Below are 27,916 nucleotides of genomic sequence, written 5' to 3'. Positions count from 1 at the left end.
CATTCTCTCAGTATATTTATATAATTAGTTATGGAACATCTTATTGTGGATTACTTTGCATCAATTTTAGCATAGGAAATTCATGCGGGGAGAAAATACTAAATACTGCTGATTGATTTTCCCTTAAGGTCCACTTGAAATGATGTTATATTTTAATTGCAGATGTTACTGGTTGCACTTCTGTTTTTATTCAGGCCAACATAAGCCAGGAAAAAATTAATTCAAGTAAATAGAGATTTAGTGAGGCCAAAATAAAACAAAACAACTATGTAAAGAGACATTTAGTCTTTTGTTTACAGTAAAGCATTAGATTCATTAGTGATACACCCATGTGACTGCATACCAATCCTCTTATTTTATGCATCCTATTTTTCTAGTTCTTGTAATTCCCACATACAACCATAATCCTTATGACTGTAAATACAAATGTTTCTTGAGAACCATAAACATCTGGTGCTGACAGAGCTTTTTTTAGGTAAAGGACATAGAGCCAATTTGCATATTTTGGTGCACACACCATCTACACCCAGAAAGTCAACATGAGGAGGGTGGAATAATCAACAGCTTTTGCAAAGACATTTGCTTTTCTTTTTCCTTTTTCTTAATCTGGAAATCAGATACAGTTTGTAAGCCATCGCAAGTTAAAGGCTCAGAAACAATTTTTCTTAGGGAATGGCAAAGGCAAGAAAACTATAGGGCGTAAGGTGGAGATCAACACATTTTTGAGAGATTACCTACCATTCCTCCTGGATGCCAGAAGGGGATCTGATGACCTGAGAGTTTGCTTCCATTTCAAGGTTCTTAACAAATTTCACTTGTAGACAAGAGTTTTAGTGGCCCAAGTCAAGAGGGCCATGTTGATGCTTTTAGTACACGTTAAAGTCTATCTTGCTTGTTTGAACAACATGTTCCTGACTGTTCTATACAGACGGCCAAGTTAAACTTCATCCTCTTGCCTTCAATATATGATTTGACATAAATCATGGCAGCAACGGCATGTCCAGGACCTTTGCCAAACTGAACATTTAACACAGCTTACGTCCTGAGTTAGCATTCCTTACCCAGCTCCTATTCTGTTTTTTTTAGTACTAGCTTTACATTTTCTATTCTAATTGAAGCAACGTCACTGAGTGTTGCCTTGTCTTATCTATGACCCGTTCTTCACCAATAACCTGCAGATCTCAAGGCCTGAAGTTAAATCAAGTGACCTGGCCTTTTTTGCTGGGCCTGACAAGAAGATGTGGAGGCTTGTAAGACCGTCTCCATTCCATGGTTCACGTGTTGTTTGAAATTCACTGTCATGAAATCAGAGGTTCTCTTGGGTGCTCGTACTGCAAAAAAAGGTGACTGTATCTCCTTCATCCTAGCTTGGCCTTGTTAATATTATTATTATTATTTTCAAGATAGTATAGCCTGTGTGACCAAATGTTACTCCAGGTGTATTCTAACATACTTTGGGAGTTCCTAAAGGAGAACACTATTGAAATAAACTGCTATGTGCCACTGATGGTGTTTTGCACTGGACAACGTTTGCTTTTCAAAACCTGCATTCAGTAGATTAAATAAGTCATTAAATTACTTTTCACATGTCTGCTGCAGCACAGCTAACCTCCTGCTTAACTGATCAGGCAGACTTCAGCAAACACTGTACATGGGAGAGCTGAAAAGGGGCCCAAACATAATGGTAGGGGTGAATTTGTTTCTGTGTTGGCAAAAACTTCTATTTCTTCCTAAATCAAATATACCAGCACAATGGAATCACCCCAAAATACAATATATTGTGTTGTTCTCAGGTTTTAACATGGGAGGCTGTGCCCTCATTGTTCTTTCAACTATGCCAGTAAGCAGTAGTGTTTACTGTACAATTTCCATGGTTTTGGCTTTTGTGTTCAGTTAATTATAAGGAAGCAGCTACAATTTAAGTCATTGCATTTCTGAAAACAGGACAAAGTGCTACCAGACAAAACATTTATGTTCTCTAACAGAGCAAGTGCTTTTGAATGCCTTAAAAAAGCACTAGAGACTTAATTCTTCCTATCCATGTCCAGTCCTGAGTCTTCTTCACCATGTGCGAGTGAGCTCTATGTCAAAGGTGAACAAATTAAGAGTTTAATACACTTGCAATGTCAGCGTACATAACAGAAGCTATCTGGGGAGCATCAGATATCTTCATGGGACTGAAGAAGTCCTGTTGCCTGTCACTCAAAACACATCCAGTGAAAGATGACAAGGGCCAATGCTGCACAAAGGTATTGATGCAAAAGAATTTTCATGTGCTTATTGGGGTTGCTAATAGAGCAGTAATGAGACAAACCCAGGTTTGATAGATGTGGACAGCTCTTTTCCTGTGAGAATGACTCAGACCTAAGGAAGCAACTTCATTGCACAGACAATGAAACTATGTCCTCTCTTTTGAACTGTACCTCAGTTTCACAATCTGGAAAAGTTCATGTACAACAAAATTCCTACGTGATGGGCTAAAACTAGCTGCCTCCATGTTTTCTCATGGTCGTCTTACTAAAGATTCCTCATACCTCTAGAATAATTCAGTTTATTTTGACGGCCTACCACAGGTGAGTCTCTGCAGAGCCAAATGTTAGGATAACTGCAGAAGAGTTTGCCTGTAAGGTTGTCAGATATATTACATATCAACCAATATCCTGAATGGTTTGGCTATACAATAAAGTACCAATGTCTTTGGAAAAGCTGCTGCCTCGTGAGGTTCCTCTGTTCCTCTGTTTTTTTTTTTCTTTCATTTGTATTCAGCTTGTCCCTATCAATGGTTGCTTATAATTTTGAGAACATTTTATGTGTTGGGTCTCAATGTTTTGCTTTTTTTTTTTTTCCTGACTGTGTTTAGCAGCAAATGAGCAAATGCTGTCTTGTTAAAAGATACATGTTTCTGATGGAAACTAGTATGGGAGTACTTCACTCATTTTACCTTTGTCTTAAATTAACATGTAAATCCTGGAAAATAAACTGAGTAGTGAAACTGCACCTCCTGTTCTGCTTTCTAAACTTATACTGGTTGATTAGTGAACTTTCTGAAAGCTTATCTTCTCACGGAAATGAATTTGGATTAAGGGTGTGTGCAAGAATTCGAACTGTGCTGCTTGTCAGTGATTGGCTTCCTGAGTGATTGCTCTTATCTGCAAATAAAGAGTGGTCTGTGGACAAAGCTAATTCAGAATAAGACACTCTTTCCAGCTCCAAAAAACATTTTTCTGAATTACCTTAATCTATAAATCTATGCCTATTCTGTGCAAACAGGGTCACAAAAGGAATAAATGCAAGTTCTAGCATGAGATGCTCAAAAGAGGCAGGAAGGGATGGAGGACAAGGGCTGTGCTATTGGCCCTATAAAGCATTAAAAATGAACCCCCCAACTTTTCTATAAAGAGCTCCCACAAGAGTTGATAACAGTTGAAACAAAAGACACATATCTGCTGCTGCTAAGTCTCTGTATTCCTTCCGTGAATAATATTGCATCTCTGACAGGAGTAACAATTCTTCCTTACTTGTTGAACATTACAGTATTTATGGCATTTTTTGTTAAGAACCTGGATTCCTGGATATATTCCAGAATGCATGATTCCATTTTGTTTACCCATGTTAGCCCTGTAGATTCAGTTTCTGTAACCAAAGCATTTGCTTCTTGTTGTTCTAAATGGCAAATAGCTGTGTTGTCAGCCTGTGGATTCACAGGCAGGGCATTCCTATGGTTTGTACTGTTAGTACACCTAGTTGGTAAAGAAAGCTCATTATATCAACCTTGCACAAAATGATTTGGCCAACACCACCTTTCCCTCATTCTTTTAACTATTCAATATTTACCTAAGAAAGTGCCACAGGTTCTGTATACACATATCTCTATCACTCAGAGATGTTTCAGCAGCAATGGCAATGATGGGTCAGTCTCAATTTACAATAGCTAAGAAATGTCATACCTGGTGGAAAGGATTTCACTGTACATTTTCTAACTCCTCCAAAGCATCCTTCTTTAAAAACTTGAGCAGCAAGAGGAAGAGGAACCATTCATATTAAGTTTTTTTGCAGAAACATTTTACTTCTGAATTTAAAGAAAAACACAGCTATCCATATATTTTGGTTTCTGGTGTGACTGTCCCTGTGGACCTAAACATAACTAAGAGTTTTACAAGCCTGTCCAAGTTTATTGAATCAAGAAAGTCAAAGATTATTTGTAAATTAATGAACGAGTTACTTAGCCCACAGCTGTGGGCTTAGAGCCCCCTGAATTAGATTTAAGACAATTTTTTTTTCATCTACATACAGATATAGAGATTTTTTTTATTTTTTTATTTTTTTTTTCCAATTGAGATGCCTAATCTAAATCACCAAGACCTATAGTCTAATGGCATTAAGCAGCATGAGCTACTTAGGTTCTTTTTCCCAGGACTAACCTCAGATAGCTTTCTTGAGCAAAACAAAGCATACACCTTCCTATTTCATTCAAGACTGGGCAATGAAGTCTTACCTCATGTTTTCTGCACACCCAAAGTGTCAACAGTTATGGCTGAATGGAAGCATTGAAATACTAATATTGTTCAATGAGCAGTCTTTTTGCACCACTGAGTTTTGTCTTGTTTTTATGAAAATCAAAGAAAAACAAACTTAAGAGAAATGGCTGCAGCACTGAAAATAAATGCAGCCTTCCCTTGGGAAGACTGCCTAAAACTACAGATTTCCTGCAGCTTTATTTTTGTGGAAAACATTTTATAAGCTTTATAGAGGAATGAGCAGAGGCATGTTTAACAATAAAAAAGGTATTGAAAATGCAATGATTTGGTAGGAAAGTTAACCTTCTTGTGTTTTAAAGAATGGTTTACAGGAAGAGCTGTGATGTTGGATATGTTTTCAGTTAAGATAGCATATGTACAGTATAATCAGTTTATTTCACATGAGCGTTAGGATTCTTGGTGAAGAAAGGCTCTATTATAAATGCAGCACATGATTATCATTATTAATATGTTAACAATAGTAAGAATTACTGCAAAGGAAGTGAGCTATTTGTTCAAACAATATTACTTTATCATCAATTCCTATCTATGTACAATTTGAATGTGATTAAATCCAGTCCTCAACAATGGCAAAGTCCAACTGAATTTCATTTACAGTGCATTAAGCAGGAAAGGAAGATAATTTGGGAAGTGTGGGATGTTTGGATTTTGCTTACTTTGGCTAGAACCATTCCTGTATAATACATTCCTGGCTCTCCCATTTTTTGCCGTTACCTTTTTTTTTTTTCTTTTTTCAGTGCTAGAAGACTGTGCTTACAAAATAGGGTTGCATACTGCTCCTGGTACATGTGAGCCAAGGGGAAAACCCTTTCTGTTCCATGTCCTACGGTCTTTTAAAGGCAGTGATAACATTTTTCACTCCACTGCTCATGACAAATATTTTTAATTTACTGCAGGAAAAAAAAAAGTAGAACAGTGTTTTGCTTGTGTGTATCTATCACAGAAGGGGATAGTCCCCAGCCTGATGCATTTGGGCCCTACACTGAGCCCATTTGGCTCTAAGCTTCCCCAGGTAGATGGGGATTTTACATCTAGTTTTTTCCTTTGTCCCTCAATTACATGTCCTTGGCATGGTTCCACTCTCAGACGAAGTGAAATAGTCGTAGTGCTGCTTTTTCATCACCACCCCCAGGGTCATCATCTGCTCTGCAGGATCTCCAGTCCAACGGGTGCTCTGAATTTATGGCAATCTGAGTCAGACGTTGCTAAGACTTGTCAACACATTTCCTCTTTAAACAGCACAAAAAGCGACATGGTGAGGGGGCGGAGGGAGCTTTTGTAGTGATACTTTGGAAGTCTGTATGCACTACCCATTCTCCTTTTCCTCACCAGCTGGGAGCACCCTCTGAGAGCAATTCCTTTATCCCAACTGCCTCATGGGCAAATCGTGGGAGTGTCTGGGGTGGGTGGAAGGGAAGCAGCAGCTACAAGATGATCCCTATTATCCAAGAACCTCCTTCTAGGCCATGGATTAGTTGCTGGTAGCCCCAGGTACAAGCAATACAAGCCACTGCTTAGAGTCCTGACCTTCGTCTAGTCCTGTAGGTCATTTCTACCCTTCACCAAAGTACATTAGGCCACCAACTTCGCAGCATGCACCTGCACGGAGTCTTCCTCACCTCCCCTATCCCCCCCACTCCTGCATTTTTTGTACTTCGTAGGTCCCCTAGTTAAGGGGCCTGTAGATAAGAAATTGCTGTGAAACAGCTGAAGTCTTTCAGCTTTTCAGAAAGTCAGACTCTCTCACCTCCAAATAAATTTTATTTGACCTTACCTGTGTTTGTAGTCAGAAACAGGCTTCTGGACAACAATAATTTACTACTTTCCTTTCTCTGTACCCTCTGGTACTCAGTATTGTCTAAGACCGCTACCACCCATCTGAAAATTTTAGTTCTGCTTTAGGAAAATTCCACTGCTCCGAACTCTAGCCATTTTTAGGAAAGTAAGTGAAAACTGGCTGCCATTACCTTTTAGTCATCATGCAGTCTTGTTTTGGACCAGTCACTAACTGATAGTTCTCTATGCCTGGTCTCTTTCAAATCCAGCGTAGCTGCCACTCCTTTGCTAATTAGTGCAAGAAGCAGGAGTTAGTAGGAGGAGGTAAAGACAGGTCTAAGACAAAAATAAAACCAGTCCTGTTACATTTACAGAGAAATTTCTCAGTTCTTTAAAGGGTCACAACATGCAGTCCTGTTACCTCAAAGCACAGTACCAGGAAGTTGCTTTCCTTTTTTGCTGATACTGTATCAGAAGTATCAAGTGTTTGATGGACAATGCCTGACCTAATAATGAAAAATCCTTAGTTTGTCAACCTATTGCCTTTAAAGAGCCTAAAGCTTTCTATATTTCAGAAGAAAAGAAAAACAACAACAACAACAAAACATTTTTCCTTTAAAAAGTCATATTACTGTGCTTCTACCCCATACCCTTCTGATTGTGGTATGTTCGAGTCATGGAGGGCTGGCCGTAAGCAAATACCCTAGTGGACTTATTACGTCAAAGTCATGTTCTCTCCATTGTGTCTAATGCTAAAGGTATTGAGGAAATTCCGTTGGTAAAATCATTTTCCAGTCTCCCTGCATTCATTGCCAAGAACACCAGCAGCTTATAACCAGAGTTACTATTGGCCTGTAGTACTTTTTTTTTTTTTTTTCCCCAAAGGAAAGCAAGGGCAAAAAGAACAGAGTTGCTGAAATATAATATAAAAGAGAAAAAAAGCTAAAAACAATACTTGCTGGTCCTCAGTTGAAAAAGACTATGTGAAACCAGTGGAATACAGTCCTAAAGTGAAACAGATAAAAAAATACACTCCTTGAATAAAGATCTTGCTCTAGCTGGGACCTGTCTATCTTTGGTGTAAACAGGCCAGTTCAAGGATGTTCAAAACTATGCTGCAGGTAAAAGGCTCCTCAGGGTGCAGTGCCCTTCCCAACTCATTTCATATGGTTACACTTATATGATATGAGATCCTTCCAAATTACCAGTCTCCAGTGGCCATTCCTGTTGTTGTTTGGGTCACTTTTATCTTTGCAGTAGAATAAGGAGTCTGGAATGAGCTAAATAATCTTCCTTTGCAACAGTTGGGATTTCTCTCTAGGAAAATGAAGGGGAAGATTTACAACTCATAAAGCTGTAAGTGAGAGTAATTAGAATTGCGTTTACAACTCGCTATTTCAGTTACTAAATAAGCAGAGGCCTTCTGTGTGTACATGCAGTTCCTTATGCCTAAGGACAGAACCCGTTCTCCCAAAACAAACTAGGATTTCAGGTGTTTTTCAAACCAGATCCTCAAACCAAAAACAAACTTTGAAGATGTTCAAATTCTGCTCTGTGATTTTACATATATGGGACCCTTCCCTATTTCACAGCTGCCCTTAAAGAGAAAATAGAAGGATGGCATTTTTCTACACATTGCAGGCCTTAAAGCTCTTTTTGAATTGCCTCTTCCACCATTTATCTTCATTCCTCTACTCATTCTTTCCCATACCATGTGCTTGTGATGCAAACGCATGAACAGCACGTGGCCTCACAGTCCATGCTCACAGCAGAGATGTTGTAGCTCCAAGACTACTGCACTTATAGAGCTGGAAGAGTTAATGAAGAGTAAATGGCAACAAGCAACTTGAGAAGAGGGAGAGATGTTAAGAATTGAGGCATTGTGTTCTGAATTAATGGTTCGTACACAGAAAGGAAATTAAAAGCTTTTCCTGTTATAGGCAGTTGGGATTGGTACAGGGTCTGCTCATACTTAGAAAAAAAAATAAAAAAAAAATAGTAATTTACTCCAAACAACTTCAAGTAAACTGAAACTTACCAAATTGTTTACTCTTTCTCCCAATATATCATATGGTTTAACACTTGTGATCAGAGCTGTGCTGTTCAACAACTGTGATCAGAGTTGCAAGGCTGCAAATGGTGCTGGATATATGTAAGCCTTTTTCTTCTTGCTCTGCTAACAATGGAGAAGGACAATAGGAGATGAAAGGGAAGAGTGTTTAGAAGTGTAACCAAAGCATCTTGTGTTACACATTAAAAAATAAATAAATCTTAACAGTGAATCACTAAAAATATCTATCCGTTGTATTAACATTGTGTTAAATTCCTCTTCTAAGAAAGATGTTATCAGGTTTGTCAGGACAGCATCATCTGTTATGAATAACTATCTTCAAAAATAAATTTATCTTTAGAAAAGAAAATTAGCACAGCTGGAAGAAATTCCTCCAGGAACAGTGATACACAGACTTGCCAGTACCAAACAACACATGACAGTCCGTTTACCTACTTTTTGACCAGTAGATCTCATTTTTGGTCTTTTTTTCTTTTTTTTCTCTTCCACAGCATGCCTTGTCTTTTCTTAGATTATTGTTTCTTCCTAAGGTCACTAAGATGATTTCTAAAGACTTACATTATTCATGAAGGTACTCAGCAGTTTGGTTCCATGGGAACAGTGGTATAAATTAATTTAATGAGAAAATACAACCTGCTGCTTGACCTACCCTGCATAATTGTAGGCTGGCATAAGACCAACTTCGGTCACAAATTTTGTGGAGCCTGATGTACAATACCACATAGATCCTTGCTCCATCTGCTCCTAGGTTTACCTGAGCCAGGTGCCTAAGAAGAAGAGCAGGAGCACAAGTTTGCTTGATGGAGATTAGGAAGGGACCATCCAAAAAAATGCATGCTGGATCATAGCCATGTAAAACAGAAGAAAACGTCTATTGTAAATAACTTTATAATGTTTAAGCTTGAAAGAAACTCCTAGCTTTCAGGTCTTAGGCAGTAGTTCACAGCTACAGACCTCAAGGATTCCTCCCTAGTTCAATGTGACTTTACACGAATACAAATTTTCTGAGTGTCAGGAACACTTTGGGACCTACATGGAGGAATCCCATGGGTTAGAGCCCTAGAAGGATGGGGGATCCATGAGAGTGTGTCAGTATTCAAGCATCACTTCCTCCAAGTTCAAGATCAATGTATCTCTATGAGTAAGAAGACAAGCAAAGGGGGCAGAAGATCTGCATGGATGAGCAAGGAGCTCCTGACAAAACTCAAACAGAATAAACACAGCAATAAACACAACAAATCCTGAGACAGGGCTTTTTGGAGATTACAGGCTCTCACTAACGATTGGGAAAACAGCATAAACATTGGAGTTACTTCATGATCATGGAAATTTTCCATAACTTTGGGAAACTAGAGGTCAGTTGTGCTGTCAGCAAATATCAAGTTAAGTACTACTTTGACTTCTGACAGCAGTCACTAATTCCCATCTCTTAGTCCCACAAAGCCACACAATCACAGTGTCACCCTTGTCAAGCATATTCTTGTGATCAGTAACATTTCATGGATGCAAGCTCAAGCCAGCAGAAGTGAGCTTCCAGGAAACACCGTATATCAGTGTCTTGGGATGGTTTTATCTTCCTGAGTGTAGGAGTTCATTTAATACAAAGCATTATATCTCAAGGGCAGAGAAGTCAATGGAAAGATCTTCATTGACTACAGCTGGGTTTGGATCCACCTGTCATCCTCATTTCACTGCCTCTGGCAGTCTTGTTTATCAGCTGACACAAAGTGCTCTAAAATAGGGCTGTAGCTATGTGTAACACAGGGTGTCAGGAAGAAAGTCCTGTGCCAGGCAAGCAGGAAATCAAAGGGCCTTCTTCAGCCGCACAGTGCGAATAACTCAGCAGCAAAGTGGGCCACCCATTATGCTTCATGTTGTCGCATTTATTCTTATCAGCCTCTGCTAGTAAACAGTGGTAGCAGTAGTAAATACATAGGAACTTTCCTAAAATATGACTAAAACAAATTATAAAGAATATTTATTTTTGCAGTGTCAGGGCTCTCCACCTTTATTAGCATCAGTTCATCCAGCTTCCTTTTTTTTCCATGAAGAAGTTTGCACTGTGATTTTCTCTCTCAGCTCTCTCCCTTAATCCCATCTATGACTGCAAGCTTGCACTTACTGGAATCCTTTGTCAGTGTTATCAGGACACTGGGGATCTTCATACCGTATTTCATGCTGCGTTAAAAAGATGAAGTGTCATTTAATGAAGGCTAATCCTTTTTAAAGTACAGTTCCCAGCTACTGAGTTGCTGGATTTTTGGGCCTGCTTTTGACCTCTACCTGTCTACCAACCTTCAATAAAATTTATGAGTTACATAGCAGGACCCAGGAAAATGAAACCATTCTTTATGGATTAGGTTTTCCTGTGAATTCTGGGATATAATTATATAGGGTATGGTTACTATTAGGCTCAGAGAACAATACTATTAACCCACGATCTTTATATGTTAGGATTTTGTTGTTTCTTCAGACAAATTCAGAACACTTCTTTCTTCAACTTTGTTTGTTTCTTAGATTAAAAACACCCTGATTAAGTACAGCTTAAGCAAACATTCCTATATTTTTATATGATCATTATTTGTTATGCAAAACTAAATGTGCATTGATGACTGTTAATGACTTCCCTTTGGGGGTAGGGGAGGAGATGAAGTCATAGGTTAATAAAAGGGAATAGGTAGATAAAATTTCCACAGTAATGAAACAATGTGTTTTATATTTGCATATCTGTACTCAGACCAGGAGATTCCCCTTTTTTGGACACTGTTACCCATTTAAACATAAACTTGTTCAAGTCTATGCTAAAAAGTCTGCTTTGGCTGGCTAAATGAAGCATAGCTGGGGTAACCCCAAGGGGATGATTTAGACTGTTCAATTTAGACCTAATCAGATGTTTGAACCAGCCAGGGACATGGAGGTTTAGTATGGTCAGCAGTACTACTTCTGGTCCCTTCATTATCCTATATATTTCTCTGATTCCTCATGAAGATAGACCCCTCCCATCCCCCATCCTGGTTTTGCATAGGGATTGGAGAGGAACAAGGGAGAAATTACTGAACTGTAAGGACAAGGTTTCTCTTAGTGGTGAACGTTCTTGTATAGAATTATTTTCCTATGAGGTATCTCCTTAATTTTTAAGATCACAAATGTTCTGCCAATGGGGAGTACATCAATGTTCATCAGATGGACATTTAAGGCCAGGACTCTGTTTTGCAGCAGCAGATCAATGTTGGAAATCCTACTGATACAAGCTTGAAGAGTCTAGGAGCTTGAAGAGGAATATGGAGTTCACCATGGAATACTTCTTCCAGGAAGAAATCCTTGCCTATTCCTGCAGGAATTACTTCAGAGCAGGCAGGGCTGGAGATGAATAAGTGTAGGGAGAATGAGCAGCTGTTATACCAAAATCAATCAGGCATGTGCCCTAGGAAAGGGGAAGTGAAGGAAACGTGATCAGTTGTAGGTTAGTGAGGTTACTTTGCCCCCAGGGAAACCTGCCCAGTAGCCTAAGTAGTTAAAAAGTACAACATATCATTTGCTTCATTGTGGCTACTTACGTGACAGCTATCAGGGTAAAGGTACCATAAATCATACATTTTTTTGGTCAGGATACTTAAAAGTCTGGTATAAACAGGCTCCTGACAAAAATGTTACACCACTGGAATGGCCAGGAGTCATTTATTTTATATGTTTACAGCTTCTCTTCTCCATATTCAAAACAATCTGGTTTACAGCTAAATGTGAGTTGTCAGGGGACTTTGAAAGCCAGTAAGATCAATGGCTTAACAATGACAGATTAGCTAGCTATAGAGAACTAAGGTGCTTATTTCTCAGGAAATCATTATGCATTTCATTCCAAATGTTTTTCGAAATACTTATATGAAACCATTAACCTAAGTTGCCCCTTACCCCAAACCAATCTCAGTTTGTCTTGGAGCTGTCAAAGCACCACTACAGAGCGGGACTACCAAGTTCACAAAGTGTGCTGCAACGAGATGGGGAGAGTAGAACAGCAAAACCCTGATAACAGAGCAGAAATAAATAAATAAATAAATTACTCAAAGGATCTCTCCTTTTTGTTATCTAAAAGGCAGGATCTTGTTTTATTTTAAATTAAAGAGGATGTATCACTCCAAAAGTTAAAGTACTACAAAATCTGCTGGAGCAGTGCTACCCTAAGGCAGTGTGAAATGAATGGGTTAATTCTACATGTGAAATTCTTAATCCTGGAGATGCTAAAGACTGCTGAATTTAACAAAATCTTAAAAGGTTAAATTTCAGTATGACCGGAGGTAGTCTGCAGATTTCATTCAGATACAGGAAAGTGGTGTTGATTTGGCTGAACTTGTGGTAGGTAGCTTACCTGATAATCAATCAATAAGTAAAGATGACCTTAATTATGTCAGAAAAATACCACATTTGGAAAACTGCTAAGTGTCTAGGTATTTCCACCGGGCTTCTTGGACACCTGACAACCATGTAAGAAGTTCCTATGTTTCCAACAGGAATACATAGATTGTTATGTTAGAGCAAACAGAAAACTCAAGTAGAACTAATAAATAAGTTTCAGAGTCTATCTGATGGTAGCATAAGAAGATTACAAGTGGAAAAAAAAAAAAAGATAAAGCATTTATAACAAGTTACATGCCTCAATAGTTCCTTATCAGGTTATGTGAATAGCAAAGATTAGACAAGTGCCATTTAAGAGTATAACAAAGTGTGTACAATAGAAGGATTTAGCAGTGTTGACACTTTCAGGAAACCAGAAGGTAGGCTTTCCTATATATCTTATTAAATCCCTTTTTTTTAAAGCACTGTTTGCTTGTCATAAAAAAAAATCAGTAACAAAGCTGTCTGTGCAAAAAACTATCCACACAGTCTTGGATAAAGAGGCATTATGTCTTAATCTGTCAGTGTTCCTTGACAAATGGACAGAACTCCTCTTCAGCAATTTGTCATTTGTCAACTAGTCCTGAGCCATGGAAGTTTATAAGTGACATAGCTGGTTATTTCACTGATTGGATTTTAATGGAAAAACCAAACCAAGAGATATCCAACACCCACATTGGTTTAAAATGAGACTTTCAACATGGTAAAAGGGAAAAAAGTTTTTTTTCCCTCAGTTTTCAGTTTATTTGTTATAGTATTGCAGTTTAAGTTTATTTAAATGCCCTATATATAACCATACAACCATAAATGTGTTTTTTCTTAATTTTAAATATAATCCACGTATTGTTTATACTGATATAATTTATTATTACAATACACTTTATGTCCCAAAACATAAAATGTAAGCAAAATTAATGTAAGTTAAAGCCACTAAAAGTTGTATTTTTACCTTGCTGAAACATTTTTTCCTGATTAAAAGTATCATTTTCTTTGGCACAGTCTTTCAAAATATTTCCTTTTTTTTTTTTTCTTTCTAAGGGAAAAATCCTTCAATGACATTTTAATTAATATTTTACAGATTAACTCCAGTTCATAAGCTTTAAGACATTTTGCCTTTAGTATTCTGTATTTTCACAGTGGTTTGGGATGAAATGATAGCATACTACTACTATGTGCAACATTTGCTCTAAACTCCTACTAGATTTTCTGAAATGGTAACTGCTAAAATCCAGAAATGGATTATGATTTCTAATGGAAAAATAGTACTTTTTGCCTTAAAAATGCATTCATTTAACTTGACGTGATACCTTTATCATTTATCCAACATTATTTGTAATTATGAGTTACTGATAGTCCTCCACAATGTTCTGATGTGTCTGGACCTAATGCAGGGACATCAGAGAGAGCAGTAATGCTTAAAGCTATTCTGTAGCCATTCCTTGGTTAGGAGGAACCTGGTATGTGTGCATCATCTCTGAACATGTTTTCCAACAAGTACAAATCTTTAAAGCTAGTATTTGTATTGCATGTTGACCTGTTAAAATCCCTCTAATATGCATACAGCTGCATAGAAATAATTTAGTTCAGGTTTATCCTACACACGATGAAGAGAACTTAGTAATTTGTGAAGATCAATATAATCACTGAACAATTACTATGGGAATTAATATAGATTACCATGGAAAAAGTACCAACCAGAGAACAAGTTAGAGGATCTATGTCAAACCCTGCAGATGTCCACTGCACTTAATGGAAAGCCGAGATTTACATCCTCTCAACATCAGCCATGTTTGCTTTATGACAGGCACCAGAGGACTTTGAGGCTTGTGAAATAGCGAGGGATGCCAAGCCTGGCTTTAAGCATATATTCTCCTTCACATGAGGAAATTTCATGCAACTATAACCTCTTCCGTCTTTTCCTGACAGACTTTTGATAGGTTTTCACTGTGCCCTGAATGATTTCTCTTTCACTGTGTATAACAGCATTACTTGTGGCAAACTGACTAGTCTCTACAAAGTATGTGCTACATGTTCTTAGAAAAATATCAGATCCAGAAAAGAGTTTAATTAACCTCTGTGGTCAATCTGATAAGGCACAAACTTATTTGCAACAGTAACACTGGCTAAATACAGATGGTTAAGCTTGATGAGGACATGAGCAATTAATATGTCCTTTAAGCTTTTACTTTCCTTTACATACCATTTTGGCATTTGCCTTTTATGACATCTCCCCTGCTATGAAATTTTAGATAGATGCAAACTCCTGGGAGGCCTGTGGCATGCAGTTTAAATCTATGCATATTTCTACCCAAGGAATGAGAAATTATCTGATGCATTTCTCTGGCTTCATTTTGCTGTTTGTATGATGCTGCTTTCTTGCATGCATGTAATACTGGTGAATCACTTTGGGGATCCTTTTTGATGAAGGGAATCCCATGTCCAGAGGCTAGGCTGAATGACCTGGGCAAGGAAGATGTGTCTTTGGTGGAAAAGAGTCAGGTCAGGGAACACTTGAGCAGACTGGACATTCACAAGTCCACGGGCTCTGATAGGATGCACCCACAAGTGCTGAGGTGATTGCAAGGCCACTCTCTATACTCTTTGCTTGATCATGGCAACTGGAAGAACTTCCCAAAGACTGGAGGAAAGCAAATACCACTCCTATATTCCAAAAGGGCAAGAAGGAGGGCCCAGGGAACTACAGACCAGTCAGCCTCACCTCTGTCCCTGGTAAGGTGATGGGACAGCTAATCCTGGAAACCATTTCCAGGCAGGTGAAGAAGCAAATCACAAAGAGTAGTCAGCATGGCTTGACCATGGAGATGTCATGCCTGACCAATCTGATAAGTATTGCCAGCAGAACAAGGGAGGTGATCCTTCCCCTCTGCTCCGCACTGGTGAGGATGTACCTGGAGTACTATGTCCAGTTCTGGGGCCCTCAGTACAAGACAAGCCTGGACATACTGGGAAGAGTCCAGTAGAGGGCCACAAGATGATGAAGGGCTTGGAGCACCTCTCCTGTGAGGAGAGGCTGGGACAGCTGGGCCTGGTCAGCCTGGAGAAGAGGTGGCTTAGGAGGATCTTATCAATGTCTGTAAGAACCTGAAGGGAGAATGAAAAAAAGATAGAGCCAGCCTCTTGTCAGTGGTGCCCAGTGCCAGGACCAGAGGCAATGGGCACTAACTGTAACACAACAGTTTTCATCCGAACATAGGAAGCGCTTTTGTACTGTGCGGGTGCACAAGCATGGGCACAGGTTGTCCAGAGAGCTTGTAGAGTCTCCCTCCTTGGAGATCTTCAAAAGCCACCTGGACGTGATCCTGGCCAGCCAGCTCTGCGTGGCCCTGCTGGAGCAGAGGTTGTACCAGATGGATACAGAGGTACCTTCTTGTCTCAACCATTCTGTGATTCTGTGAGAGGTACTATCTAAATGTAAATTTTTTTTGAGAGAGAAGAGAGAACAGAAAAGAAACTGGTTGTTGTCTTCATTCAAAGCCTATCATATTCAAAAGAGGTCTTGTCACTACCATCATCAGCTTTGACTACAGCTTTCTTTGTAACATGGCTTCCAGCAGTCCCTGTCCCTGTCAGACCTGGGAGTCTCTGCTCGCCAAATTCACTCATTTTGTGCCACTGAGAACAATATGATGCTGCATCTGCAACCTATTTGAAAAGATCTGTCTAACTTGCTCACAAAGAGTTCGGTCACTCTTGCTGTGTGCTTTAAAGGATGCATACACCAATTTATATACACAGGACTAGAAGTGTTCTGTGTGCCGGAACTATTTGGTCTTATTTTGGAAGTAGATCGGAAGCTGGCTTCAATTCACATGCTTTCCACATTTGCCAAAGAATGAAGATCACTTAGAAGGTATCTGTGCTGATATTGTTGTACTGATAAGAGTTGGTTTGTTTTGCCCTCCACCAGCCACCTTCCTCCATTTACATGAGGTCCTGTATCCTGCACTGAACCCATGCACACCACGTGCTTTTCTTGAGTCAGCACCAAGATCCCTGCCAAAGGTTTTATGATGCCCAAGGGGCATCCTCTTGCCATGTGATCTCCATCCCTGCGAGGAATGTCTCTGCAGGAACTTGCTTCTCCTCCATGTATCTCTCTACTCCATGCAGAATAAGAGAGATGGTATGCTGACAGGTCAGAAGCCAGGAACAAGGAATTATGCAATTCCTGTCCATCAGCTTTCTGCGTTAAGATCTGCACGTGGGTGAACTCCCAACACTCTGCAGAGAGGGGCTAGCTGGCAAGTCAGCATCAGGGTCAGCCTGCTACGTGGAGGTGAACAGACCTCCCTCCATGGTCAGGCTGTTAGGGGTCAAGTAAAACATCTTCAGGTTGAGATGCAAGGCAGATATGGGCCCAAGGCTAGCATTAAGGACAATGTAACTCCTACTATACCTTTAGTGACATAGCAGAATTATGCAAAACTAGGTAAGAACAGATGAGGACAGATTCTTCACTGAATATATTCTTTCACCTCACTGTTTGCAGTGGTTAAGCTTTAGGGAAAGCAGCAATTTATTGTCTTCCTCCAGAAAACCTTTTCCAAGTGATAATTTCTACAGGGAAAAAAAAAAAAAAAAAAAAAAGGACCAGAAACAGAATGAAAACTACTGGAATAAGTGTTTCTACTGTCCAACCTGCAGCATTTCTACACTCCAAGTACATACACATGTCCAATAATGACACTATCTCACCTTAATTCAGGGCCTCTCATCTTTTAACGCTCAGCTTCACAAGTTTTTTTAAGAATATTGTGTGGATTGGTGATTTCTATTTGTAGAAATGCAGAGCACAGAGGAAAAACTGCAGAGTAGAAGATAATAATAGCACTCTGTTTAGTTGAAAATAGTTGGCAAGTTTCACAGACATAAAATTTACTCCAAACTGGAATCAGACCTCCATGAGATTAGTAACTTCTCCTTCACTGAATTTATGTGTAATCTTAAATTTTGATCTGTAAAATTGTTCTTTATGCAAAACATCATCTTCTAATGATATGCATGATAGATGGGAACAATGTCCAATGCTGGGATAAAAGCTGAATGAGTCACTGAATCATTTATGTCACCTATTAAGGGTCTCTAAAAGGTGCTATTCAAATGAGCCAAGGGCCACTTCTGCCTTGTTTGCCCAGTATTTTTTCGTTGTTGTTGAATAGTCAAGATTCATGGTATTTTTAGCTATACTGGAAAATCAACAACAATAACAAAAATAGCGAAGCAATTCTATGTGGCAAATTAGTTTGGAGTACTGCTCTGAATTTTTGAAGTATCACTGGTACAGTATAAGTATATTTAGGAATGTAGAGATCATCTTGAAAATATCAAGTGTTATCCCACTATCTTCAGTGATTAAACTTCAGAGAGACCAAAAGGGAAAAGAGCAACATGCCCAATACTTCTGTCTGAAGACCTTTTCCTAAACTCTGCTACTGGCATTCACTTTGACCAATATACACTGTCATTTAATTTCTAGGGATATTTACTTATACCTTGCTGTTGGTTCTCTGTTATTACCTGGACAACAAGGTTCATGGAAACATTCACGTACCATAGTCTAATCACAGATGAGATACTGTAAATGAGAGTTGCGTGACTGTACTAAAGTGGCTCAACAGGTTTTGGTTCATGTCTAGTACAGTTCTGAGTGCTTTTGATTTACAGTGACATCCCATCAGATTTTCATCCAGAAGGACAATTTAATATTAATTTGGAAATTTCTTACAGCAACCAGCTCCTGGTTTGCTGCAGCAAATTCCTCCTATAATTGCCTTATTTATTTGTTAGTCACACACAGTAAGTAATGTTTTGAACAATTAGGAAAATCCTTTATTTTTTTTTTCTCTCACATCAAAGTAACGTGCCAGTGACCTAACTGGATGTGACCTTCTTTGCAGTTGTGTTGACCTGTTTTCACAATAAACTTTCAGTTGCCTACCTGTTGCTGGCCCAAACATGAGAGACTGAGCTTTACTTCCTTAGGTGGGACATGCTCCAAAAGCCAGTGACATTACTGTGCATATTTCCATTGACTTCGGTACATTGTTCATTCCTTGGCCATACAACTATTTATTGATCAATGCTTTTAGTATATAACCAAACCAAAATGAGTTAGCAGGCAGTCCATCTACGTCTATGCACAGACAACCTGCTAGCCATGCATCAGGAAGATGAAACATTTTTGCTGAAGTTCATGAATACTGCAGTATTATCTATATTAGAGGAAGTTCTCTTTGCTGTCAGTTTCAATCAATGCTTCTCAACATCTAACTGAAATCCAGCAGGCTGAAACAAGTTCAAGAAAGGCTGGTGCTGTGGAGAAAACACTGACATTTGTGTGAGAAAATGGAAATTTGAGCACCTTTGAAAATAATCTTAGAAATGTGATAAAGACCTTCCATGATTAGTAAAAGATACAAGCAGATAAAACTATGCCCACAAACACTGCTGAAGTGAAGGGTGGAACTAAACTTATGAAACTAATATTTTTTTACTGCAGACTATTTATCATCAAAAAGAGAAATAAATCATCATCAGAATAAACTAGATAATTGCATATAAATGTTCTCACTGTTTCTTTAACTGTGTTTTCAGGTAATTTGATTTTCTCAAAGTATATGGGAAATAGTCAAAAGTGTAGTGAGATGGTACAATATTTGAGAAGGGCTAGCTGTACTGCATTCCTTTACACAACCTCTTTTCCATGAATCCTGAGCCCGCAACTTTTATGATACAGTTCATCTGACCTTCTTTCAATACTGTGTTATGAATTATATTGCTTGAATAGTACTATAAAAGAGCCTGTTTCTGTCCAGTCACTACAAAGAGAAACAAAGACATCCTGTGCAACCACTGTAGACATCCAACAGGGGGCAAGATGAAGTCCACTTTTTTTTTTTTCTTTTGTCTAATCAATCACATTCTAGAAATAGCAGCCGTATGTGTAAACTGTTATCCTTGCTGCAGATCTACTGGGAGGTGCTCCTGTACGTAGTCCCCTTTCATTCAATTTTGTTAACGTAAAAATATGCAATACAATGCAATGTAGTGAGGTTTGTTGTGGTTACAAAAGATAAGGATCTACACATCTACCCCCTGCCTTTTTTGAGGCAACTTTTGCCTCATGGTTTTGTTCATGCATGGGTACAGTATCTCCTGGTACCATTGAGTCAATGGGGTAAATACTTTGTCAAAAGGAGAATGATCGCTGTATGTGACTTTGAGTGGCATGCACAGTCAGAGGAGCAAAAGAGGAACAATATCTCTCATCTGCACACCTAGCTTAATGGATCACCAGGTCTGAATCTGACAGATATAGTTTGAAATAACACAGATCTATTTTTAAATGCCCTGTATTAAATAACTCCACTAGTAAATTTTTTTAGGAGTATCTGAAAGTCTGTAATGCACATCATACATGCACACATAGGAACTGAAACATGGACCACATGATGGTGTAGTGCAGAACAGATTTTTAAGAAAGATCAACCTTGGATTATGTGAAATATGTTCCCCCAATAAAAAATAAATATTATAAATACAACAAAAATCAAACCAGTGCCCATCTCAAGTGTTGAAAGGTGAGGGGAAAATACGTGCCAGATGGGTGATTACCCATGTGAAATTAGCTGCAACCTCTAGATAAGTGAAAATCCATTATTTGTAAGTATTTAAAATCATTTGCCTTTTTAATAGTACATCGGTTCATCTTACTTGTGGGCAAGTTCGTGTGGAGAAATATTCATCATTTCAATTAGGAAAAATAATCAGCCACCTTCTCAAGAGGCATGATTTGTTACTCCTGCACCAGTACAGCCCTTAGTGTGACCATGACTATAGTAGTATAGAGGTATAACACTCTATTGCAAGTGATTCCCCATAGTGTAGAAATAAACTCTAGACATCACTCAAATTACATCCACATTAGATATTTTATTCTGGTAAAAGTATATGACTTCTATGTGCAGACAAAGCAAGCCTGAAGAACAACAAATAACCAAAATACATTGTCCACTTGGAGGGATACATCTACAATTTAGTAAAGTCTGTGAGGAGAAAAACATGTCCAGTGAGCTGTTTTTATTTTTACCAGGTCAGGTTTCATGCAGGTCTGAATGACTGGTGATTAGTTTGTGGCTTCTCTGATGGGTAATGAGGGTTGAGCTCACACAATAAGGCAAGAAGAAGAGAGAGGTTTTATCCAATAGCCAGATGGAAGCAGCAGGTCTTTATACTCACTTAAACGTACATTTGTCCAATAATCTGCTTTTCTGTTCCTCCTTCTGTTCCCAAGTTCCATACATCTGTGAAGTGGAGCACCGTAACCTGGGGTAGAAAAAGACCTTAAAGGTAGAGATGCAAAACTGCACTTAGCACAGCTGAATCTCCAGAAAAGCCCTGTGGTACTCGACAGTCCATGTTCTCTGACAGACCCCCACGGCAGAGCCAAGAAGGAGTGACCTATACCGAGCAGTGACCTGTGGTGCTGATGCAGTTTTCTCAGCAGTCCTGCAGCCATCACATAGAACAGCAGGGGAGAGAAGACTATAGTGTCTGAGGAGCAATGAGGCAAGATAGCAATGAAAGGTTTGTTGCTTTACCTGGGCAAGGAGGGAGCCCAAGGTTTCCTCCCGCACTGACTCTTTATACGCTCCTGGGCAATGAACTTCACACACCTATACAAAGAGTCCCTTCACTTGGAAGATCGCAATCACCCAGCAAGATTCCCCCTCCCCCCAGGATCAGTTGCCTTGCAGCACCAAGGAATGGTGTAAAAAGCTGGAGAGGGAAGGAAACCTTCGAATGAGAGACTCCCCAGCAAAAGATGACAGCACAGCTAGGTCACATACTTTGCAGCACCTAACAGGTAGGTTCATCTGTTTCAAACAGTCCTTGTACACTGACTCTGTGTTGGAGCAAAACAAGTCTCTCTAACGTGGCATTTCTCTCCTAGCATCCCCTTTAGTCCCGTGTGACACAGAAACGAAACAGGCCCAACTACAAGGACCAAAGACTGCACTCCTTTCAGCCCATTCTCAACTGCCTTCAGTCCCTTACTCATTTCCAAGATGTAAAACGGTCCATGGGGAGCTGCAAGATGACACCACATTGTTTTCTGCCACCTCGGACTGTTTAAGTAGCAAGGGAATTAGACATATTTGGGTTGTTTAAAAAAAAAAAAAAAAAGTTACAATTTCAGCCTGCCAATGTTTCCTAGCTCTTTAGCATACAGAAAGAGCGATTTAACCCTACGCATCCCATGACAGTTTTAGAGTAAAAACTTGCAACAATTTTTTGATGCTTTAAGAAGGGACACAGATGAAGAGCTCCTGGAGTCGACCTTGCTGAACAATCCCTTTCAAATGCATAGTAGATATAAGCCTGTAAAATCTTGACTAGGTCTTGCGGTCTTGCAATACATTTTCCAGGAGCGATTGCCTCAGTATCTTACAACTTTCCGGGGAATGAGCTGCAATTGCTCTAATCTGATTTGCAGACTTTCAATGATCGGCTTTAGAAGAGAGGAGAAGGGGGGATCAGGAAAATGGTTTTAAAAGTCTGTTACCCTTATCTTGATTTGTGACTTTGAAGAATTTTAGCAAGACTCAAGGATGAAGATATGCAGAGGCACTGACCACATTGACTAAAAATACGTTTACTGCTGGGGTGTTAGAGTACATTTAATACAAAATAAGGGATAGGCTTTTCTCGTCAATACATAACAACCTTTCTTCTAAGGCATAAACAAATCCTTGTGCAATTGTTAAGTGATTTTTTTTTTTTTTTTTTTACAGCCATGAAAGCATTTTGAACATTACAAGTGGCCACTTTTCTGACATTAAGAGTGCATCTCACCAAAAGTTGGTGGTCACTGCTGAAACAGCAATCAAAGTTTTTCTTGGACTCCCATACGGCAATAAGTAAAGAGAGGAAATGAGCACATGGACAGCATGGCTGTATTTCTTGAATGATCCAAGTCTAAAAATAACACCAAAAAAGGAGGACTGCAGGGAAAGGATCAGAATATAGACATTGAATGTGACCATACCAGGTCTATATTTTCTTCCAAGTATAGGTACTCTATACAATAACCTACAATAATACTGTTCACGTCTTTACTACTTTGCTGTCTTCACTTTTCAGCAAATATAACTAAGCTATGAATATTTGCCTTCAGCTGTCACCAAACACAAATATATTAAATTAGTATCTACTATATATCTAGTTACAGATATATATACAGATATTTATACATCTAAGCTCTGCAAAAAATAATTCAGCATCAGTCCAGTGATTTAGTGTGACCGTTAATGCTGATAAAGAAGAAAGAAGGAGTTTTAGACCAAACTGGATCAAAAGGAAAAAAAAAAAAAAAAAAAAAAAGAAAAGAAAAGAAAAAGAAAAAGATGGAAATTCAAAGAAAACTTTAATTCATGAGATAGCATATAGTGTTTTCAAAATACTAGTATATTCCCAGGATGCCACAGTTACTCAGTTAAAATGATACTCAGGAGAGCTATTTTCACTTAGCAAATTTGGGTTCTTCAGCATGGGGCTTTGTTAAAAGTGAGGCTCCCCCAGTCAGTTCTCTGGCACAGATGGATCTTTCCAAAGGGTTTCAGGTTTACATGAAAACAATACACTATACTATTTGCTTTGAAAGGGAGCAGAGTTTGTTTATGTATTGGATTTCTTGATCATGAGCCTGTCAAAACACAGACTTAAGAAGTATTTGTTAAACGTTTAAAGTTATGCATTTTACCTGCACACACATGAAGACAGCAGTCATGAAAACCCACAAAAACATTTGTTAAAGTGCAAATTCATAGCCAGAGTGTCAAGACATATTGGACATTAGGAATATCAGGAATGCTCAACTTTAACAAAAATCAAAGATTTCCGACATGGAAAATGTGGAGTAAAAGTTACAGAAGTAAATAAGTCTCTAAAACTATTCAAACTATTTAAATGCAAAGATACAGAAATACATGCATAGAATATTCAGTAATGACAGTTTAGTTTAAAAGCTATTTAAAAAAAAATGTATTTTCAGTATTTATTACAGTACATTAGGAACTATTTTAAACAATTCTAATAGTCTAGGAGCTTTTAGTAATAACATCATATCACAACAGTTTTTTTTCTCATACTCACAAAGATTTTTTCTTACGTGAAGCAAGAAGAGCAGATGTTGGAAAGAAGAGTTATTTGGTTATTTAAAAAAAAATCTAATATGTTTTAAAGTACTTGCATTGGTTCCGTATTTTATACCCCTTATTTTATTGGTTAACGTTATAATTACATCACTTTTCTATTATCAATATCACTAGAAACTTTATGTCAAATACTAACTGTGTAAATGTTTTGAAAAATACTGCTTGACTTTAAAGGATATTTGATGCTAAATACCTTTACTGCATAATTTATAGAGATTTCAGTCTTACCACATGAATGTACTACAAGATTAATTGCTCATATTTTTTCCTTTAAAGGCAGCCATGTGACTGTCCTTATATTAAGGTAAACCATAATATACTTATTTTAGTCTCATGTTCAGTGTTCATACCCTCTTGTCTGTTCGAGCAATTATGCAGCCTTTAGCAAAACCACTCAAACACTAATTGGTTTCTATTTGCACAGTTCTATGGCCATTAGAGTTAAAAGCTTTAATATAGTGAATAAATACCTCTATATGACCAGCTGACTGCCATCTACCTTCACACACTGATGTATTGAAAAGCCTGATACAGGCTGCTAATTTCAGCACTCATTATATATGTTCCATGTCACGTCAGACGATGTCCACAACGGTGACTTTGTTCTTTGTAGAATTGTGTTAGGACCTTCACTGGGGACACAGACCCTAAGTGGGCTCTCATGTCACATGAAAAACTGGTTTAGCCCTGATTTGGAAGGATGTGTGAGTATACAGTAACAGGGTAGAAACACAGAGCAACCACATTGCATGAGGCTTTTTTCACTAGACTTTGAGGTTATTAAATTTGGGCACATAAGATCACACAAACACCTCAACTCACCTATCCTAGTCACCCCAAGAGAAAGGAATCATCTTCTAGAGGAGCCCATCTCTCTCTACAGACAAAGGAAGATCTGTATGAACCATAAGGCCAGAGTTCTATCTTCAGGACGTTCAGGTTAGGTAAAAGGAACCCAACCTAACATGATGGCATGTATCCCTTAGAGATTTTGTCTTATGCAAAAAATCTGGATACTTTTAGAAATCAGCTGCAGTAGTACAATCTAATTTACACTCTTTTTACATAGGTTTTGTGGTATGTCTGAATTTCATTGTTGGTGGAGTGACAGCAGAGTAGACATGCCTTCAGGAAATGGGATGTCAGTTTGTTCAGTGATTCATGCAAGGCATGGAGAGTGTAGAAGACTCGACAGTGAGTGTGCTGAATGTAAGCTGAGTACTACTGGGTGTACACCATTGAGTGCTGCATAAGTGTACTACCTACTTACAAATTTATATTGCACTTGTCAGCCAATATGAATAACTGAAATAAAGCCATGGAAAAAAATAGACAATACATAACAAAAATCATCATGGCTTAGGTTGTTTCTGATATTCTCTGATTGCTCATTAAAAAGTACCTAGTTTATGTACAACAACAGTATTTTCTCTAATAAGGTGTACATGTTTATAACTTCATATTTATGACAAGCGTATCTTGCATATCTTGCAAGTATTTAGTATTCACTTCTTAATTTTTGAGTATTTATAAAATGGGCATGGATACATGGTGCACTCCTGTTCCAATTTTAATTCCGACTTACTAAGTTGTACAGAAAAGACTCTTTATTAATGAATATCCCCTGTAGTGATCAGAAATTAATTCCTTTCTGTATGGACTGTAGAATATGAAAGGAGCAGGATTTGTTGTAAATTATGTGACAGACTACCACCCCTTATGTATTTTTGTCAGGTGTTAATAATTCCTGCATTTTAACAGGACTGCTTGCATTCTTCCCATAAATCTAATGTTTGTAGGCATTGTACCCATCCTTGAAATGCAAGACAGAAAGTGGTAGCACAGAGATAAGGTGATGACTCTGAAGAAGAGATCTTTTCATGTGAGCAAGAGGGCTACATAAGAGGAATAGGAAAGCAAGAGAAATTTATCATGCTGTGATGGAGTACAGAAGGTATGCAGTACTGTTCAGCTGCCAGACTTTCTACATAGAGGCACCTGCCCCCATGACGAGGGACTGCAGCACAATTTCAATTACTTCTGGCCCTTCAGCTCCAGAAAGAAGGAACAATTCACATTTCTGTCCTGAAAACTGCCTAAAAAATGCCATTCTGAAAGAAACAACAGTTAAAAAGGTAACACAAAACCTTGAAGGCATTGTTTCCCTTTCTTGGGTGCTATGTAGCAAGAATTAGAAACCATCCCTGTTTATCTGGTGTTTATCTCAAATCTGCGTGAACTACCAAACATAAAAAGAAGCTGTTTGTAAAGAACAAATATGTTTCCTTATCTACTTTTTCTTCAGGCCACTGATTCTTAAATGGCAAACAAAAATGGTTTTGTGGCTTTGAGACTTATCAGTCTACATCAGAAATGTTTATTTACAGCTACTAGCAGTTTCTCGAAGTTGAGTGTATCATATGGCAAATTCAGACCTGTAAGTTGAGTCAGCACTTAAGCAAACTGATATAACACCACTTACGTGAACAGTAGCACATTTATGCTTTTGACCCAACATGTTTACTTACAGATGGAGTATTTCTCTCAATCTAGAGGTTTTGTTACATTACAGTAGTAGAATTATTTCTGAGATCAACAAAGCTAGTGCAGTCTAGCCCCAGGGTAAAATATCAAGGATCCCCTTGGTTCATCAGAGGTGTTCACCTGTTACGGTTTGAATCATTTTAGTGTTTTCACTGCCCAACCTCCTATGTCCGCAGTACAAAAGGATATGAGCAACTTTGTCTCCAGAGGAAAATAAGGGTCAGAAGACATGCAAAGATCGGGTTATCATTTTAAAAAGGTTTTAACAAAGGCTTTAACAAAGGCTTCTGCACAAAGACAAAACAGTCACAATTGTACACAGCCTGCTCTGTCTTCATTCTTCCTCACTCATCGCCATGAATTCCACCAGAAATACCAATCCCTGCCTCAAGCTTGCCACTCCCCATGCCTCTACTGCTCCTTTGGATAGTATTTTCCTCGATTTGGAGTATCAACGAAGCTCCTTTACATAGCTCAGCTATGTCACAGCTACATCAACATCAGTGAAGAGTCATCAGGAAACATCACATCGACAGCAGTAAATAAAGCTTCCCAGCCCCCAGCCCCACACACCGCGGCTATCAGATCTCTCTGGCCAGTAGACAGCTACTGAAGATGGTGTAATACAAACCTTCCGGCTTCATTGCTTGAGGAGGGATAGGAATACATTCATCTTACTGGTGAGCTGTTGCTTCACTGTCTGTTGTCAGGTTTCTCGTACTTTCGTTGGAAAGCACTACTTAGCCAGCCATTGCCAAATGCAACTTACGGGATTTGCAGGTTTGGCTGCCAGAGTTAGTCTGACGCATTCCCTTGCAAATGTGTCCCTGGTGTTTTCCTACTGTAAATGCATGGCAGCAATTCCAAGAAACCACAGAAGGTCTTCTTGGATTGCCAGCAGCTGAGAAGACTGTACTTGGGAGTTTGCTATAGCCCCTTCCTCATATTCCAAGGGGAAATGCTATTTTATAGCCCTGAGAGACAAAATGTGCAGAGAAGGAAGAAAGTCCTGGTAGGCCAGAGTGTGGGTAGGAGAGAAGAGCAGCAGATGGGTGTATCCCTGTGAAGGAGGACATCTCTGTCTGTGAGTGCTGAGGATGACTTCAGGTTTAGATTTTTGGGTTTCTTGTTCCTTAAGACACTAGTGGTTTTCTTTAACTCTCAACAATGTCTAATTTAGAAACCTAAATGACTAAAAGTATTCCCTTTCATAATCCATTCCCTTAAAACATACAAATCAAAGGCATACAAACTGAAATTAAAATAGTATGCAAATAGAAGCTTTACCTCTCCATATAGCTTATTATACACAGGTCCAAATCTATCCAGACAGAGAGAAAAAAAATAAAAAATCAGGAGAA

At 38.7% G+C, this 27,916-nt stretch overlaps 1 protein-coding gene across 1 annotated transcript in view; it reads left to right on the top strand.

Annotated features, from left to right (window-relative positions):
* Positions 1–21,170, top strand: part of LOC118244836 (mucin-5B) — a 72,797-nt gene extending 51,627 nt beyond the window's left edge. Inside the window, exon 48 of the mRNA XM_035540118.1 lies at positions 21,089–21,170. The gene's annotated coding sequence lies outside the window, so the exon portion shown is untranslated. The remainder of the gene's footprint in view (positions 1–21,088) is intronic.
* The last annotated feature ends 6,746 nt before the right edge of the window (positions 21,171–27,916 follow it).

The sequence above is a fragment of the Cygnus atratus genome, chromosome 5, assembly GCF_013377495.2.
Source record: "Cygnus atratus isolate AKBS03 ecotype Queensland, Australia chromosome 5, CAtr_DNAZoo_HiC_assembly, whole genome shotgun sequence".
Classification (NCBI taxonomy): Eukaryota; Metazoa; Chordata; class Aves; order Anseriformes; family Anatidae; genus Cygnus; species Cygnus atratus.
The sequence above is the reverse complement of the archived record's forward strand: the minus strand, read 5'-3'. Positions and strand labels throughout refer to the sequence as shown.